The sequence below is a fragment of the Rhinatrema bivittatum genome, chromosome 3 (genome assembly GCF_901001135.1).
Source record: "Rhinatrema bivittatum chromosome 3, aRhiBiv1.1, whole genome shotgun sequence".
Lineage (NCBI taxonomy): Eukaryota > Metazoa > Chordata > Amphibia > Gymnophiona > Rhinatrematidae > Rhinatrema > Rhinatrema bivittatum.
This window is the reverse complement of record NC_042617.1, coordinates 133,332,728-133,351,293: the sequence shown is the minus strand read 5'-3', so window position 1 is coordinate 133,351,293 and position 18,566 is coordinate 133,332,728.

The window sequence follows — 18,566 nt, the reverse complement described above, 5'->3', positions numbered from 1 at the left end:
TTACTTTGTAGCAGCCACAGGATTCTAAGGAAAGCAGTCACATGTCATTTCTTCTGGAAGTGTATTAATGAGTGCTCTTTTAGCCTATGCCTGAAAAAAGTGGTGTTGTCAGAGTCCAATGAAAAACATAGGGGAATGGGGATTTGTATGTGTGGAATGACATGAGACAGCAGCAGCTTGTGCAAGAGAGTGGGGAGATACGATTAGCAATCTGGCTGAGAAAAGGAATCTGGTAAATATAGAGAAATGCTGAGAATGTTTGTGTACAAAAGATAAAGAATCAAATGTGATCAAATTTGACTTAATGACTGGAGGGAAGAGGGCATTAAGTAAATCTACATCTCTAGTATTAAACTTTCAAAAAGAAGACTTTGACAACATGATGAAAATAGTTAGAATCAAACTGAAGGGTGCAGCTACAAAGGTTAAGAGTTTACATCAGGCATGGTCACTGTTTAAAAATACCATTTTGGAAGCCCAGTCTAGATGTATTCCACACATTTAAAAAAAGTGGAAGGAAGGCCAAACGACTGATGGTATAATTAAAAGGTAAGGTGAACAAGGTTATTTGAAGAACTTCTTTCAAAAATTAGAGAAAGGATCATCTGAAGAAAATAGGAAAAAGCATAAGCATTGGCAACTTAGATGAAAAATATTTTTATGGCAGACTAAAAGAGAATTTGAAAAGAAGCTGGCTGTAGAGGCAAAAAGCTCATAATAAAACATTTTAAATATATCTGAAGCAGTAAGCCTGTGAGGGAGTTGTTTGGACTGTTAGATGATCAAAGGGTTAGAGATAAGGCCATCACAGAAAGACTACATGAGTTCTTTGCTTTGATGTTTAATGAAAAAAATGTTGGGGAAATACCCATGCCAGAAACTATATTCTAGGGATGTGCTTCATTTTTTTCTGCTGGGTCCGGCTATGGGTCAGATGACCTATGGAAAACTTTGTTTTCCAACGGGTTGGGTTTTTTTCTTGACAATTTTCTCCAAAAAAATAAACCCACCCCAACCTTTCAAATTTAGTTAATTACAACCCCCCACCCTCCTGACCCCCCCAAAATGCCTAAAGTCCCTAGTGGTCCAGCGGGGGTCTCGAGAGCGATCTCCCACTCTCGGGCTGTCGGCTGCCAGTAAACAAATGACGCCAGTGGCCCTTTGCACTTACCATGTGACAGGGGCTACTGGTGCCATTGGTCAGCCCCTGTCACATGGAAGGAGCAATGGATGGCCCATGCCATTTTCTAAGATGGCGCCAGCCATCCATTGCTCCTACCATTTGACAGGGGCCGACCAATGGCACTGGTAGCCCCTGTCACATGGTAAGTGCAAAGGGCCACCAGCGCCATTTTGTTTACTGGCAGCCAATGGCCCGAGAGCGGGAGATCACTCCCAGGACCCCTGCTGGACCACCAGGGACTTTAGGCAAGTTTTGGAGGGGTCGGGAGGGTGGGGGGGTTGTAATTAACTAAATTTGAAGGGTTGGGGTGTGTTTGTTTTTTTTATTAAATGTGCCCCTTCCCCCCACGCTAACCCGAACAATGAATTTTCCCCGAAGTTCAGGGAACATCCATCTCGGGATTCGGGTCCTCCAACCCATGCCGAATTGGACTATTTCTTTGAAATTTTCCAATTCGGCAAAAATGATTGCACATCCCTACTATATCCCATGGTGATGATTCAGAAGGACTGAAACAAATCATGGTGAAGCTGGAAAATGTGATGAGGATTATTTGCAAACTACAGAGTTGCAAATCTCCTGAAGCAGAGTTCTGAAAGAACTGAAAAATGAAATTGCAAGTCTATTACTAGTAATTTGTAACTTATCATTAAAATTGTCTATTGACTTAAAGATTAGAGGGTGGTCAATGTAACCCTGATCTTTAAAAAAGGGCTCTAGGAGTGATATAGAAAGCTATAGACCAGTGACTCTGACATAGGTGCCAGGTAAAATCATGTAAACTATTCTAAAGAACAAAATCACAGAACATTTAGGAAGACATGGTTTAATGGGACAGAGCCAGCATGGATTTACACTAGGGAAATACTGCCTCAATAATCTGTTACATGTTTTTAAGGGGTTAATAATATGTGGATAATGGTGAGATGGTGGATGCAGTGTATTTGTATTTTTTAAAGGTGTTTATCCAAATGCCCCATGAGAGACTCCTGAGAAAATTAAAAAGACACGGGATAAGAGGCAATGTCCTATTGTGGATGGCAAACTGGTTAAAAGGAAACAGATAGGAAGACAAAATGGTCAGTTGTCTCAGTGGAGAAGGGTAAACAGTGGAGTGCCTCCAGGATCTGTACTGGGACTCTTGCTTTTTAATATATTTATAAATGATCTAGAAAGAGGAACAATGAATGAAATGATCAAATTTGTAGACAACACAATATTATTCTAAGATGTTAAATCACAAGCGGATAGTAAAAAATTGCAGGAGGACCTTGTGAGTTTGGAAATAATGCTTTTGTACAGATCCTTAGTGAGACCTAACCTTGAATACCTTATTCAGTTCAGGAGACCGTAGCTCGAACAGGATAGAGACAGGATGGAAAGGGTCAGAGGAAGGCAATTGTTATGATGGGCTGGTCGTGGGACAGCCCTGTGACCAGCTGTCTCACTCCAGGATGTGGAAAAGCTCTTTAGTAGCAGGGATGCCACCACGATGACTCCCCCTTTCACTCAGGCTCCAACCTTAAGTATGCGCACATGCTTCAGCACCCTAGTTAAAGGCCCTAAAGTGGGAAAGTGATGGTGGTGCCAGGTGATGGCATCAGTGTGGCTGGGTTCTTTAGGCCCAGGTGCGCTCTCTTTCAATGCCTCAACAATAGGTCCTCTTGCCTTGTCTGCAGTGCATATTGCTACCTCTCTGTGCCTTATTGTCCTGCCTTGCCTTGTTGCCCTGCTCTGCATCCTTGTCTTGTTTCTGCCTTTCCCTGTCTGCCCTGCCTTGGTCCTCCATATCTGTCCTGCTTTGTCCTGTCTGTCTTGGACTGATTCCTGGTTCTATCCTCTGCTACAGATTCTGACTCTCCCTTGCCTGCTGCCTAGTACTGACTCTTGCTTCAGATCTGACTACATTCTTTCCTGCCCCCTGGTACTGACTTCTGCTATGGACACCAACTACTCCTTTGAATCTCTGTCTGCCCCGACCTTTGCCTTTGATTCACACTGCCTGTCCTGACCTCAGCCTGGTTTCAGACCCTGCCTGCTTGCTGCCAGTCCTGACTTATGCCTGTATTCTAACTTCATTTAATCACTCCTTTTGGGACTTTCGCCTAAGCCCTGCCAGCCCCTGGAAACCAAGGGCTTAACCAGTGAGGGGGGACCGCGGACTTCCAGGTGTGAAGCTCCAGTTAGCCCTTGCACCGAACGCTCGACTCCTTGACTTCTCAAAGGTCCACCTAAGTCCCAGCGGTCCGGGTCCCTACGGGCTCCTCCTGGGGGGACCGTGGACTTCCAGTGGCGAAGACACTGTTCCTTCCCTCGACGTCACGACCCTTCATCTGCCTCCACAGTCACCTCAGTCTCCAGTGCCGAGGGTCAGCTGGTCACGTTTTCTGTTCCTGCCTCGCCACCCGTCGGGAGAACCTACTGATCTTCCTCCTAAGGTATACCATCCTCCCATCGGCCCAAGGGTTCACAAGCCTGAGCATAACAGATTGCCAAGTCCATAGACCCGGCTGAGGTATCTGCCCGCCAGGCCATTCCTGGAATGGCCCAGCGCCTGATGGACCAGCAAAAGACCCTGGATGCCCTTGTCTCTGCAGTGGAGGACCTGAACCAACGCATTGAAGCGTTAGGACCCACGAACCCCACTCTGACGTCCCCGCCTGTGGCTCCGGGGGGCCGCTCTACTCCTCAGGGCCCCATGCAGGCCACCATGGGCAGTCTTGGACAAGCAACTCCCACGCAACTCCCGGCGCCCTCTCAATATGCTGGAGATGCGAAGTTGTGTCGGGGATTTCTTAGTCAGTGCCAGGTTCGCTTTTCCTTGTTGCCCGCTCAGTTTCCTAGCAACCTGGTCAAAACCAGTTACATTATGTCTCTGCTCGATGGAAAGCCCTTGATCTGGGCCTCTCACCTATGGGAAAGAGGAGACCCAGTGTTTGAAAACTTGAATCAGTTTCTGTCCGCTTTCCGACAGATATTTGATGAGCCTGTCCGTAAACCCACTGCTGTCTCGGAATTGCTCCGGTTGCGACAGGGTACTCGGATAGTGGCCGAATACGCAACAGAATTCCGCACCCTAGCCACAGAGCTAAATTGGAGAGAGGATTGCCTCCATGGGATCTTTTGGAAGGTCTAGCCTCGCGCCTTCAGAATGAACTAGCAGCGAAGGAACTTCCGGACGACCTCAATGGCATGATAGAATTAGCCAATCGAGTGGATCGTCGTATGCGGTTTCGCCTTCCAGAAGTAAAGGCAGCGAGAAGGTCCTCACCTTCCCCCAAGAGTGCATCAGGAGCCCTTTGAACACCCGCTGAGTAGCCCATGGAGTTGGGCCGTGGGAGAGTCTCTGCACAAGAACGCCGGCGGCGAATGAAGGAAGGACTCAGCAGGCCATCAAATAGCCGCATGCCCGACGCAGTCAGGAAACTCCCGGGCCTAGGACCTGAAGGTCTCTTCCTGGGCCGTACTTCACCTGCACCTCCACTAACGCTGCCAGTGGCGTTAACCTCTGTGGACGGGGAGTTCCACACGTTAGCCCTGGTGGACTCCGGCGCTGGCAGCAATTTCATTATGAAGAGCCTGGTGGAACACTTAAAGATCCCACAAGTTCGTCTTCCAGTTCCTTTGGTCATCTCCTCGATCCAAGGGAAACCTCTTCCGGAACGTGTGACTCACACCATGGTTCCCGTCCAGCTGAGGGCTGGGGTTCTTCATCAAGAGCAGATGCCATTCTATGTCTTGGAGTATTCCATACATCCAGTCGTCCTGGGCCTTCCCTGGCTCCAGGAGCACGCACCCCAGTTCAACTGGAAGACATTGCAGCTATTTTGCTGGGGGCTGAATTGTCACGTCAATTGCCTCCAATTAGTGGCTCCAGTTTCCTGTTCCATTGCCTCCACCAGCCTTCAGGGCCTGCCGGCCCCCTATGCCTCATATGCGGACGTTTTTTCAAAGCAAAAGGCCGAGATACTTCCACCTCATTGATCGTTTGATTGCGCCATCAACCTCCTCCCTAACACTGAGCAGGATTCATGGCAAAAAGGGCAAGGCTGACCACTCCCGTGGGTCCCCTTTTTATTGTACATACATCCATTGCATACAAATGTGCCATCACATCATTGGCTCTCCTATACATCCATTGCATACAAATGTGCCATCACATCATTGGCTCTCCTAGCCATAGCATACAGACGTGTCATTAGACCATTGGCTCAGGGGGTGTGTACAGATCATTTCATTGGCTGCTGAAGCCTATACCATATATGTGTCTGTCTTTTGCTTGCAGCTGAATACGTGGCAGCTAGGTATCCTCTCCTTAGGCAGTGAGGGTTAATTATAAGCTAGAGATTTAAGATGTGCTAGTCTTGCTGCATTCAGTGCAAAGAGAGAAGGGAAGTTAGAGTTAACCCCTGACATGGCCTGCTGGCCATCAGGAGCAAAGCTCATAATTCCCCACACCCCTTGCCCCTTATCTCCAAGCTCTTCGGTCGGCTGCAAGGTGCGAGGATTTTCTCCAAGTTGGATCTCCGAGGGGCCTACAACCTGATCCGAATTAAAGAGGGTGATGAATGGAAGACGGCCTTCAACACCCGAGACAGCCACTATGAGTATTTAGTGATGCCGTTCGGCCTCTGTTATGCTCCAGCGGTGTTCCAGAACACCATGAACGAGATACTCCACGATCTCTTGTACAAGTGTGTGGTCGTGTACCTGGATGACATTTTGATATTCTCGGACTCCCTGGCCGCTCACCGTCAGCATGTCGTCCAGGTATTGCAATGCCTCCGAGAGCATAGACTGTATGCGAAACTTGAAAAGTGCCTCTTTGAACAGGAGTCTCCTCCCTTCCTGGGATACATCGTCTCAAGTGAGGGGATTCTGTGTGGACCCCCAAAAGCTGAAAGCCATTCGGGAATGGCCTCAGCCAGCTAAATTAAAGGCAGTCCAACGGTTCTTGGGTTTCGCCAATTATTATCAATCATTCATACTGCATTATGCGTCCATCATTGCCCTGATGACAGCCCTGACCGGAAAGGCGAGGACTCCAAGAATTGGCCTCCGGGAGTGGAGGTCGCCATTTGTCGCCTCTAGGAGGCATTCCTGTGACAACCGTGCCTTCGGCAGCCAGATCCGCAGCGGCCTTTCGTCATCGAAGTGTACGAGTCCTCAGAAGGCGTAGGGGCCGTTCTGAGTCAGGCTTCCGAAAGTCACAAGTTACGCCCATGTGCCTTCCTCTCCTGCCAGTTCTCACCAGCAGAGAGGAACTATGCCATAGGTGACAAGGAGCTCTTAGCTATTAAGGTAGCCTTAGAAGAGTGGCGCCCTTGGCTAGAGGGGGCACAACACCAGTTTACGGTCTACACAGACCATAAAAACCTAGAGTACCTGCATCGGGCACAACGACTGAACCCACGGCAGGCATGTTGGGCCCTATTCTTCACCCAATTTAATTTTATTCTGTTACAGACCTGCCGGGAAGAATATCAAGGCCGATGCTCTATCACAGGTATTTGAATCTATGGAGAATTCTGTTGAATCGCAGTTCATCATCGAGCCGTCACGCATTCTTCTGTCTGCCACCACGACCATCCCTCCCAGGAAAATTCTGGTCCCACCGCACTTGCGGAAACAAGTCCTGGCGTGGGCTCACGACTCCCGCTGTTCCGGTCATCTAGGACAATCCCGGACCTTACAGACCCTGCGCCGATACTACTGGTGGCCGAAGGTCAACAAAGATGTCCGGGCTTACGTAGAGTCCTGCCAGTCATGTGCTCGCCACAAGAGGATCCACGGTTCGACCCCAGGCTTGCTTCAGCCCTTACCAGTGACTTCGGAACAGTGGACTCATGTGGCAACCGACTTCGTGGTCGAACTGCCACTATCCAGTGGCAATACGGTCATATGGGTGGTCGTCGACCGGTTTAGTAAAATGGCACACTTTGTGCCCCTCCCAGGATTGCCTTCCACACCACAGCTGGCCCAGCTGTTTGTCCAGCACATCTTCAGGCTACATGGCCTATCAAGAAGTATCTTTTCGGATCAAGGGCCTCAATTTACTGCCAGGTCTTGGAGGGCCCTTTGCCAGAAATTTGACGTTACCTTAGACTATATGTCTGCTTATCACCCACAGACCAATGGTCTTGCGGACAGAACGAACCAAACCTTAAAGCAGTTCCTCCGCATTTACGTCAATGAGAAACAGGATGACTGGGCTAGCCTGCTACCCTGGGCAGAATTTGTACTTCTCATCTCTCCACGGCTACCGGATCCTCGCCATTTCAGATAGTGTATGGGAAGCAGGCACGCCCGCCGCTGCCAGTTCCCATTCCAGTTACATCCCCGGTAGCCCAACTCTCTGCAGACGAGTTACACCACCTATGGATCTCCACACAAAGCGCACTGATCAGAGCCAATCAGGCGGCAAAAAGGTATGCCGACCAGTGAAGAAGACCATACCTGCCTCTCAGGCTGGGCCAAAAGATATGGCTAAGCACACAGTTCATCCGCCTGAAGCTGCCATCAGCGCGACTGGCTCCACGATTTATTGGGCTATTTCCCATCATCCGACAGGTTGGTGCCGTTTCATATCAACTTCGTCTTCCGCCTTCCCTCAAAATACACAACACGTTCCATGTTTCCTCTTGAAGCCTCTGGTGTTATGATGGCCTTCCAGCATGCCTTCAACTCCCCAACCTATTGTCTCCGAAGATGACCTCACCTATCAAGTCCGAGAGGTCTTGGATGTGAGAAAGCATAGGAAGAAATGGGAGTACCTGTTAGCGTGGGAGGGGTTCGGCCCCGAAGAAAACATTTGGGAGCCGTTGGCTAACATCTTAGACCGAGGCTTGCTTGAGCAATTCCACAGAGACCACCCGTCTAAGCCCAGGCCTCCGGGAAGGCGCCCTAAAGAGGGGGGTACAGTTGTGTTTTGCAGCCGTGGATGGCCACAACCGCGGTCCCCTACCTCACCGCGGTGGCAACCCGCCGCGGCAGCTCCCGACATAACTGTTGAGCTGGTGCCTGTCACTTCGGCGCGGGTCCCCGGTCTGACTGCCGAGTGGGGGCCATCCCTGCTCCCCCCTCGCGGCGTCACTGCAGCCTTTCCTCCGTGGAGGAAATCCAAGATGGCCGCTGCCATCTTTAGGCGCGAGGCCGCACCTCCTCATTAGAATTAAAGGGACCTGATCCCTTTAACCATCTACAGCTGTTCCCTATGAGCCAGAGCAGAGGAAGTATAAAAGGAGACTTCCTCTGCTCATTCCTCAACTTGGCAACGTCTCTTGTAGCGCTGTTTAAGTCTGCTTGCTTCGGCGAGTCTTCTTGCACTTGGATCCTTGTTCCTGGTTCCTGTCTTGTCTTGGTGTTCCTGGTTCCTGACTTCAGATTGGCTAGCGGTGATTCCTGGTGTGTGACTTCAGACTGGCAAGCGGTGATTCCTGGTGTGTGACTTCAGACTGGCAAGCGACGATCCCTTGGTGTGTGACCTCGGACTGGTAAGCGACGACCCTCTGGCACTTGACCTTGGACTTCTTCTTGACCATCATCTCCAAGGGCCCACCTAAGTCCCAGCGGCCCGGGTCCCTACGGGCTCATCCCGGGGGGACCGCGGGCTTCCAGGGGTGAAGTTCCAGTTAGCCCTTGCAGCGAACGCTCGAATCCTTGACTTCTCAAATGTCCACCTAAGTCCCAGTGGTCCGGGTCCCTACGGGCTCCTCCTGGGGGAACCGCGGGCTTCCAGTGGCGAAGACACAGTTCCTTCCCTCGACGTCACGACCCTTCATCTGCCTCCACAGTCGCCTCAGTCTCCAGTGCCGAGGGTCAGCTGGTCACGTTTTCTGTTCCTGTCTCGCCACCTGATGGGAGAACCTACGGATCTTCCTCCTAAGATATATCATCCTCCCATCGGCCCAAGGGTTCACAAGCCTGAGCATAACACTAGAAGGGCAGCAAAAGAACATAAACATAAGAAAACATATATTACACATACACCCCCCCCCCCATTCCTAAATCCTACCTAGCAAACAGACATCTTCACTATAACATCTACAGAGAAGGATACAAAATACACAGTTGATGAGACTCATCCTGGCAAGAATTAGTAATAAATAAACGAACAAAAGGATCAAGATATAACACAACTGAAAAGGAATCACTACTATAGCCAATTCCATCTCACTGTGTTAAGAAAAGGGAAATAAAAGTGAGTCTTACAATAGAGAGCATACACATATGCATAATGGGGTAGATTTTCAAAGGGTTACATGTGTAATATACGCACATAACCCTTTAAAACTCCCCCTGTGCGAGCCGAGCCTATTTTGCATAGGCTCTGCGGCACACACAAGCCCCAGGATGCGCGTATGTCCCGGGGCTTTGAAAAAGGGGTGGGAAGGGAGCAGAGTCGTGGGCTGGCTGCTGGTCCGGGGGTGGGACTGAGACCTCCGGCACAACGCCTGTGCCGGGGGCTGGCGCGCCGGCAGCTGGCCGGCACGCGCAAGTTACACCTGCCAGAGGCAGGCATAACTTCTTGAAATAAGGTAGGGGGAGATTTAGGTAAGGCTAGGGGGTGGGTTAGATAGGGGAAGGGAGAGGAAGGTGGGGGGGGAGCGGAAGAAAAGTTCCCTCCGAGGCCGCTCCGATTTCGGCGAGGCCTTGGAGGGAATGGGGAAAGCCATCGGGGCTCCCCTAGGGCTCAGCGAATGCAAGGTGCACAAGTGTGCACCCCCTTGCGTGCGCCAACCCTGGATTTTATAACATGTGCAGCAGCGAACGCATGTTATAAAATCGGGTGTACATTTGTGCGCGCCAGGTAGCGAGCATAAATGTACCCCGTGCACGCTCTTTTAAAAATCTGCCCCAATATGAACCTACATTAAAAAAAAACCACTCCCCCCTCAAAAAAAACCAAAAACCCACATACATATAGACTGTCATGGAAAACATAAAAGAATTACAATATTCTACTACATGCATGCAGCATGAACAGCACACAATGAAGGACCACCAGTGTTATTATGAAAAAGTTTGCGTGTTAGCAAGTCCGAGACCATGAGGAGCCAGAACAAGGTTTTCCCAGCGAGAATCCTCATGCAGTTAGCTATAAGAGTTATTTTCAGCTTCCCCCTTGTATAGCTGCAGGCTCATGGTTACATTGTACCTGAAGACCTGCAAGCCAATTTTCAAATGGAAACCCCTCACTGAGTTTCTCTTTAAAAATGTGTGGCAGTTGGTGCTGGGAGTACTTGTTTAACCCTCATATTTCTCAGAGTATACAAGTTAAACAACCCACAGTGAATTCAAATCAAACTACCTACATGTACCTCAGCTGATCTGCCCTGGACGCAAGCCCGGTTCCTCCTCTTTTCCCACAGAAAGGGTTAGGGCAATTTTCAAAGAGGAGGTTTCTGGGGGTAAACACTTGTTTACCCATGGAAATGCCTTTGAAAGTTTCCCCTTATGGGGGTAATTTTCAAGCAGCCAACATAGGAAGGTCAGCAAATGCATGCATAAGTTACACCAGTTTTCAAAGCGGACTTATGTGAATAGGTCTACTTTGAAAATTATCATACCAAATCTATCCATACACACTCCTGGTAAAATGTGCACCAATAGTTTTCTTGAAAATTCTTGCACCAAATCCAAAAGTATGCGTGTAAATCCAAACCCTTTCTCACTCGAGGAATGTCTCCTGTCAGTCTGGATAAACTTGTGTGAGAACATGACATATGCATATATGTTTACCCACAGATTGGACAGGCAATTTTGAAAAACACCAATTCTACACATAAAACACTATTTTACACACAGATCTCCCTGTGAGAATGACCCTCCCTATGTATAGAGAGAGAGAGAGGAAGATTTGTGGAGAGGGTCAGTTCTTGGAAGCTAACTTAGTGAAAAGTATTAAATAAGTCAGCTTCTAAACAAGCTGGTGCATCTTCAAAGTCAGGTGGGACTTTGGTTATTGCATTTTGTTCTGATTTCATTGGATATTAATTTCCAATTGACTGTTCCATGAAAAAGGTACAGTCATACTGAACACAAATAACTTCAAAATGTGTAACTTGAAATACATATATTAAAGAAAACTAAGGCAAAATGCACATCTTTGTCTTCATAGCAGATATTCAATCATTATCCTTTCCAGACACAAGAAAGCTTGGAAGGAATGAGAATGGGTTTATTTTAATGAGAGGAAGCTAGAGACTCGTCATATAGAAAATGACTGAATTATGCTCTGTTTAGGGGTTTCACTACTCTGTTTTGCCTCAGGCTTTTGGGACATTAAGACCATGTTATAAATCCTGGTCAGTGCTTCCTCTAAAGAGCTAAAATGAGAGTTTATTAGCATCTCAGTGGTTGCCTCAATAATGACAAAACAGTTGCTCATTACTGCTCATTAGATTCATATTAGATTCATTTGCCATAGCAATACATCTTCTATTCATACTCGATTGCAAAACAACAGATATGACTTGACACCTGCTGTACTACAGAAATCATTAGATACAAATAAAATACTGCAAGAAAAGGATTTCAAACTTATACTCATCTATGGGGAGACTACTAAAGGACTTTTCTGTTTAAGTTGCTCCATGTGGAATTTCATACTGGATAAATAAACACAGTAGGCAATCAACATTTTCAACAAGTGTGTACATTCCTCTTAAGAAACAAAACGTGAAAGGTCTTAATCAGCAGAGCAATGGCAGCTTGCAACACAAAGGGAAAATTAATTTTGTATTTAAGGATTCGTAGTTGAATAAATGAAATATCTCATTGCCTTGAAAGAAAAAAAACATCAAATGGATGTGCATCCAGCAAGTATTTCACAAGCAATCCTTATCACTTTCTATTGCATTAATTAATTTTAGCTTTGCATACGTGCAACTCAGTCCACACTTTCATTATGAGTAGTTTTCATCTTAATTACATCTACTCCACTTCCTCTAATGTGTCTCATCACAACAAAATAGAATTAGCGTACGCTAACTTATCCAAACTCTTTCATATGTAAAATCAATAGCCAAATGCACAATTAAGTAAATATTATGCAAAAAAAAAAAAGCTAAGTTTGCTGTACACTCTTAGGGGTAGATTTTCAGAGCCCTGCTCGCCTAAATCCGCCCAAAACCGGGCGGATTTACGCGAGCAGGGCCCTGCGCGCCGGTGAGCCTATTTTACATAGGCTCACCGGCGCGCGCACAACCCCGGGACTCGCGTAAGTCCCGGGGTTTTCGGAGTGGGCGTGTCGGGAGGCGTGTCGGGGGGCGGGGCCGGATTGCGCGGCGTTTCGGGGGCGTGCCGGCAGCGTTTTGGGGGCGGGTACGGGGGCGTGGCTACGCCCCGGGGCGGTCCGGGGGCGTGGCCTCGCCCTCCGTACCCGCCCCCAGGTCGCGGCCCGGCGCGCAGGGGTCCCGCTCGCGCGCGGGGATTTACGCCTCCCTCTGGGAGGCGTAAATCCCCCGACAAAGGTAGGATCGGGGTTTAGACAGGGCCGGGCGGGTGGGTTAGGTAGGGGAAGGGAGGGGAAGGTGAGGGGAGGGCAAAGGAAAGTTCCCTTCTAGGCCGCTCCGATTTCGGAGCGGCCTAGGAGGGAACGGGGGTAGGCTGCGCGGCTCGGCGCGCGCAGGCTATACGAAATCGATAGCCTTGCGCGCGCCGATCCAGGATTTTAGCCGATACGCGCGACTATGCGCGTATCTACTAAAATCCAGCGTACTTTTGTTTGCGCCTGGAGCGCAAACAAAAGTAGGCTGTTCGCGCTCGTTTGAAAATCTACCCCTTAGTCTTCAATCCCTGCCTCAAAAATCTGCTTCGTCATTAAAAGCTTTCTACTAGGCTCCCCAATGGGACCAATGTAATAAACCGTGGTAAGCCATCTGCGTGTTTTTGCGCACTGATCTTACACGTGTATGGAGTGAAGCACTATGGGGTAGATTTTCAGACGAGCGCGAACAGCCTACTTTTGTTTGCGCTCCAGGCGCAAACAAAAGTACGCTGGATTTTAGTAGATACGCGCGGAGCCGCGCGTATCCACTAAAATCCTGGATCGGCGCGCGCAAGGCTATCGATTTTGTATAGCCTGCGCGCGCCGAGCCGCGCTGCCTCCCCCCGTTCCCTCCAAGGCCGCTCCGAAATCGGAGCGGCCTCGGAGGGAACTTTCCTTTTCCCTCCCCTCACCTTACCCTCCCTTCCCCTACCTAACCCACCCACCCGGCCCTGTCTACACCCCCCCCTTACCTTTGTCGGGGGATTTACGCCTCCCGGAGGGAGACGTAAATCCCCGCGCGCCAGCGGGCCTGCTGCGCGCCGGGCCGCGACCTGGGGGCGGGTACGGAGGGCGCGGCCACGCCCCCGGGCCGTGGCCACGCCCCGTACCCGCCCCCAAAACGCTGCCGACACGCCCCCGCAACGCTGCGCGCTCCGGCCCCGCCCCCCGACACGCCCCCCTCCGAGAACCCCGGGACGTACGCGAGTCCCGGGGCTCTGCGCGCGCCGGGAGGCCTATGTAAAATAGGCTTCCCGGCGCGCAGGGCCCTGCTCGCGTAAATCCGCCCGGTTTTGGGCGGATTTACGCGAGCAGGGCTCTGAAAATCCGCCCCTTAGTGCTGAAAAAACCCGCGCAAAAACCCGTGGATGATTTAGCGCAGGCCCATGCAAATAGCATGTAAAGGAGGCTATTACGTAATTACATGCAATGCAGAGAGCCGTGCTAGCAGGGAGATCTTCTAGTGCATGGTTTGTTTTTTTTATGCGGGTTATTTAGCGACTAGGTCAGGGCAGGAGTAAAAGTTAAAGCACCTGTCTGCTATGCCAAGTCTGATTCTTCTGCATATTTCAGTGCACATACAGCACCTATATTGGATTTACCTGTCTGACATGTATTCATCACTATAATATATTAATTGCACTTGTATCAAAACAAGTGCAATTAATATATTAGAGCGATGCTTGCTCTTTTGCATAGGTAAATGCCTGGTTTCTGATGAAGAATGCATATCCAATAGGGAAATCCATTATGCATATGCAGTGGAATCAACTGAGCCATGGATTTCAGGATAGGTTAAGAACATAAGAACATGCCATACTGGGTCAGACCAAGGGTCCATCAGGCCCAGCATCCTGTTTCCAACAGTGGCCAATCCAGGCCATAAGAACCTGGCAAGTACCCGAAAACTAAGTCTATGCCATGTTACTGTTGCTAATAATAGCAGTGGCTATTTTCTAAGTCAACTTAATTAATGGCAGTTAATGGACTTCTCCTCCAAGAACTTATCCAATCCTTTTTTAAACACAGCTACACTAACTGCACTAACCACATCCTCTGGCAACAAATTCCAGAGCTGTGTGTGTAATGTGGAGGGTAAAGTGTACATAGGGTGAAAGATAAAAAGAATCATATGTACCTGCTCCGGTGCCCTGGTTTTGCCCTGAGTCCAAGAGGCCTGTCGGTGGCAGGTAGACGTGTGTCCCAAAGCCATTGGCAGAAATTGGCCTGAAATGAGAAAGGCCTGAAGGAGGGGGGGGGGGGGGGTGCTGGCTGGGTAACATGGCCGCAGCCATGTTACCCAGCGCCCCCCCCCCCCCCACCCCAGAGGCCCCACAGGGAAGTACCAGTGGCCAAAAGGAGACAAGCCATGTGAGTCAGGAGCCAGAGTGGGCAGCCGGTGAAACAGCTGTGGCTGCTCTAGGATGCACAATGCTGCTGCTGAGACCCTGTATATTTTTAAATGAAAAAAAGCAGTGCCATCACGCTGCACCCACGCAACCCTGGCTTTCTGTATCGGGACCTGTGCAGGTATCTGAGCAGGCATTTGCTTTTGCGCAGGTTTTTTTGTGCACTTCTCATTTGCATGCCGTTCTATTATTACATCCCGTGAGGCTGCCTGTTTTTGCCGCACGTGCTCAAAACATTCCGTGCCAATATATTTAGCGCCAATTTCAGGGTTTGTTTTATTATATTGGCCCCTATGTATGCTGCAACTATTGCAAACCGTTCTCCACTCTTCTCTTTGTTATCATGCTTTATTTAAATTGTAAGCCTTTTAAGGTATGTGTTCAGGGAATGGCTGGAAGACTCTCTCTGCTAAGATATCAGCCTGAAATACTAACATCTGTGTTTCACAAATGCAGACCCTGATATAACTGATTCACCTTTCTGTTGCAGATAAAAAGAGGACCAACTGTAGCTGGGTAAAGACAGCAGTATAGAATATCTGTAAAGCACTTGGGACAAAAGTGTTAAAGCACAATGCATTTTTTTTTATTGTAAATGTACCTACTTTTATCTTTCTTTGAACAACCCTGTGTACACTGAAAGCACTCAAACTAATAAATATCAATTTAATCTAATTTGGAATTCTTAAAGAGATTTTATTTCTAACTTTATAAAAATTCTAAACTTTTATGCTGCCTACTATACTACTAAAACTATTTCTATTCTACGTGCTTGGTAATTTCAGAGGTCGTCATCAATGGTCATTTAATGTGCTTTGGATTTATCTTAGAGATTCATCGCTGGCTAACACATAGGCTGAGAATTAACTTTATTTTTTTATTTTTTTTAATAGCGAACATTTTACTTTTTATTGGGTTTTCCTTAAATAAACATACAGGGATGAATTTTCAAAACATTTACACATATAATATTTGAATATACTAGCATTAGTAGTTGATACTCGTGTACATGCTATTTTATAAGAATCAAAAGTATGCACGGATTTTTGGTTGCATGTGTACATTTGTGCACGCATAAAAGGGGCTGTCTGGAGCAGGGCCGAGAGGTACACTCGCAAATTGCTTTTTTATAAGAAACTTAAATACTTGCATTTGTCAGCTTATTAATATCAAACTCTTCTATTGTCTTCTATTGTTTGGGTGGGAGGAGTTCACAGTGAAGAAATGGGAGGGTCTTGATGACCTGGAGAAGGTCTGGGTATCACCAAATGCAGAATATCTATATATTAAAAAAATATTTTTTTAAAAAGTTGGAGGTTTTGGCCAACTGGTGATTTCAATTACGTGCACATTTTAAAATACATGGACTCCCATTTGTAAAACAGGGTTTTATGCAAGTAAATCACAATTTTTTTGCGCATAAAATATATGTGAAAATGTTTTAAAATAGGTAAGAAAAGTACGCACTTTCAATGCATCGTAGATATCCACACATAATAAAACATACACACGTATGTTAGGGGTAGACATATTCAAATTTTATAATCAGTGCATACCGTACCTGATATGCACATGTTATAAAATACAGTAGTAGATCTCTGCGCAGCTATACATGCCTGTATATGGGGCTGCACAGAGTTGTTTGAGATTTACCCTCACTGAGTTTACAATGTCTTTCTGTACATATACAGTGCATTTAGAGATTGCTGTGATTCAGTCCAGTTTCTCATGCATATCTCTATGTCTGTTCTTCCAGTTCTTGTTACATAGTTTTCTTTATCACAGGCATTAGACATGCTAAGAATTCACCATCTATGGTGCTGCTAACAGAAGTTGAAAAGTCTCAGGTTAGCTTAGATTGCCTATCTCACAGCGTGGTGCTTTCTGGGCCGAGTTTGTAGATTGGGTTTGTCATTGCTCTTCACTACTTTTTCTTAGATGTCATTGGTCAGATTGTTTTGATTTCTCCAACAAAGGGGCTCTATAGCTTTAAAGATATTTGCTAATCTTAAGTAATGCGGTTATTTTTTACAATGTTTCTATCTCCCAGGCCTTGGCCAACCACTGTTCAACTCCTAGACAGATTGATGTTTTCCAATTCCTGATCAGTGGAATACTAGTTAAAAAAGGTGAAGCACCAGTTTTGAGAGTGAGCCAAAGCCTACATTCCCTTCGCTGAATCCCAATAGGAATGTTCTTGGATCCAATATCAGTTTGTGACTTGTGATTTTATTTAGTCAGTCTCTAACTGATGACTGAAATTGTGTTATGACTGGGCATTCACATCATATGGGGAAGATTATTCTGTTAATATTACAACCTCTCCAGCATTCTGCCAAACTGGACGTGCCTTGATAATGCATTTTCACAGAATAGGAGTTCGTATTGGGATTTTTTACCATTAACTGCACGTGCGCATTAGTAACTCTGTGGAAAGTTTGCCATTGCTATGGGTCTAGTGGACAGAGCCGTAGCCAGGCCATCTCACACCTATAGCCAAGTGAAAAAGTGCACCCTCACCATGAATGCAACATACACCATCATAAGGCAGTAGGGGGCTTTAATTTTTATTTTTATTTCTGACACAGTAATTTCCTCCTGCTCTTTTGGGTTTCCAGCTCAATTGGACCCAGTATGGGGATCCTGGCACCATGAACATTATTAATAAAAATGTATAGCCCGCTCGGTCTACAATTCTAGGTGGAATTGTCATAAATCTGCTGCTCGGAGTTAGCAATCTGTTATCGATTTCCTCCTGTAGGGGGAGGAGTTAGCAGTCTGTTATGGAGCTCCTCCTGGAGAGGGAGGAGTTAACAATCTGTTATCAATCCTTGCTGCTAGGAGTGGCAATCTGTTATGAGTCCGCCAAGGAGTTAGCAATCTGCTATAGGTCACCCTGCCAAGGGGAATAGTTAACAACTGTAATACTCCATAGGCGGAGTTAATGATCTGTGGTGGATTGGCTTCCCACAGAGTGGCAGTCGTACAATACCACACTAGTAGTGTAAGGAATGACACTTGAGGTGAATTGGTGAATCCCTGGGCCGATGGCAGATGACAGCGCCCCCAGGAGGATATCCTGAGAGGGACCACTGGCTAGGCTGGAGTATGGAGACAATCACAGATAGTTCTTTATTAGACAGGAAGTAGAACCACCAGAGGTGGAAGTAGTGAGCTGATGTGCCCGGCAGGGCTGAAGTCCTTCTGATACTGGAATTGTGATAACTGGGTTGCTGAGCTGTAGAGAGAGACTATAGGTAGTGAGTAGACAGGGTATGCTGGATACATAACCAGTAGTAGATGATACATTCACAATTGTCCGACCCTCTCGCACTGTCAACAAAGGCACCCTCTCCATTCCCCCTTTGAAAAAAGCCCACCTCTCCTCTACTAGGGACCGTGCACTATCCATTGCAGGCCCTAAACAATGGAACGCCCTCCCTACCACTCTCAGGCTAGAGCCATGTTACGCCAAGTTCAGAAAAAAACTTAAAACATGGCTCTTCCAACAAGCCTACCCTGATTAAGTACACCGACTTCTGCAAGTATCTTGCCTACGCCTTGTATATTCCTGTAAATAGTCCGTTGCAGTTTTTATTTATTGCTTTAATTCCTCCACCTCCTGCTCTTTGTATACTCCTCCTTGTTCGCCCTCCCTGTTCATTGTAATTTCTACCTTTAAAGTTACATTGTAAACCGGTAT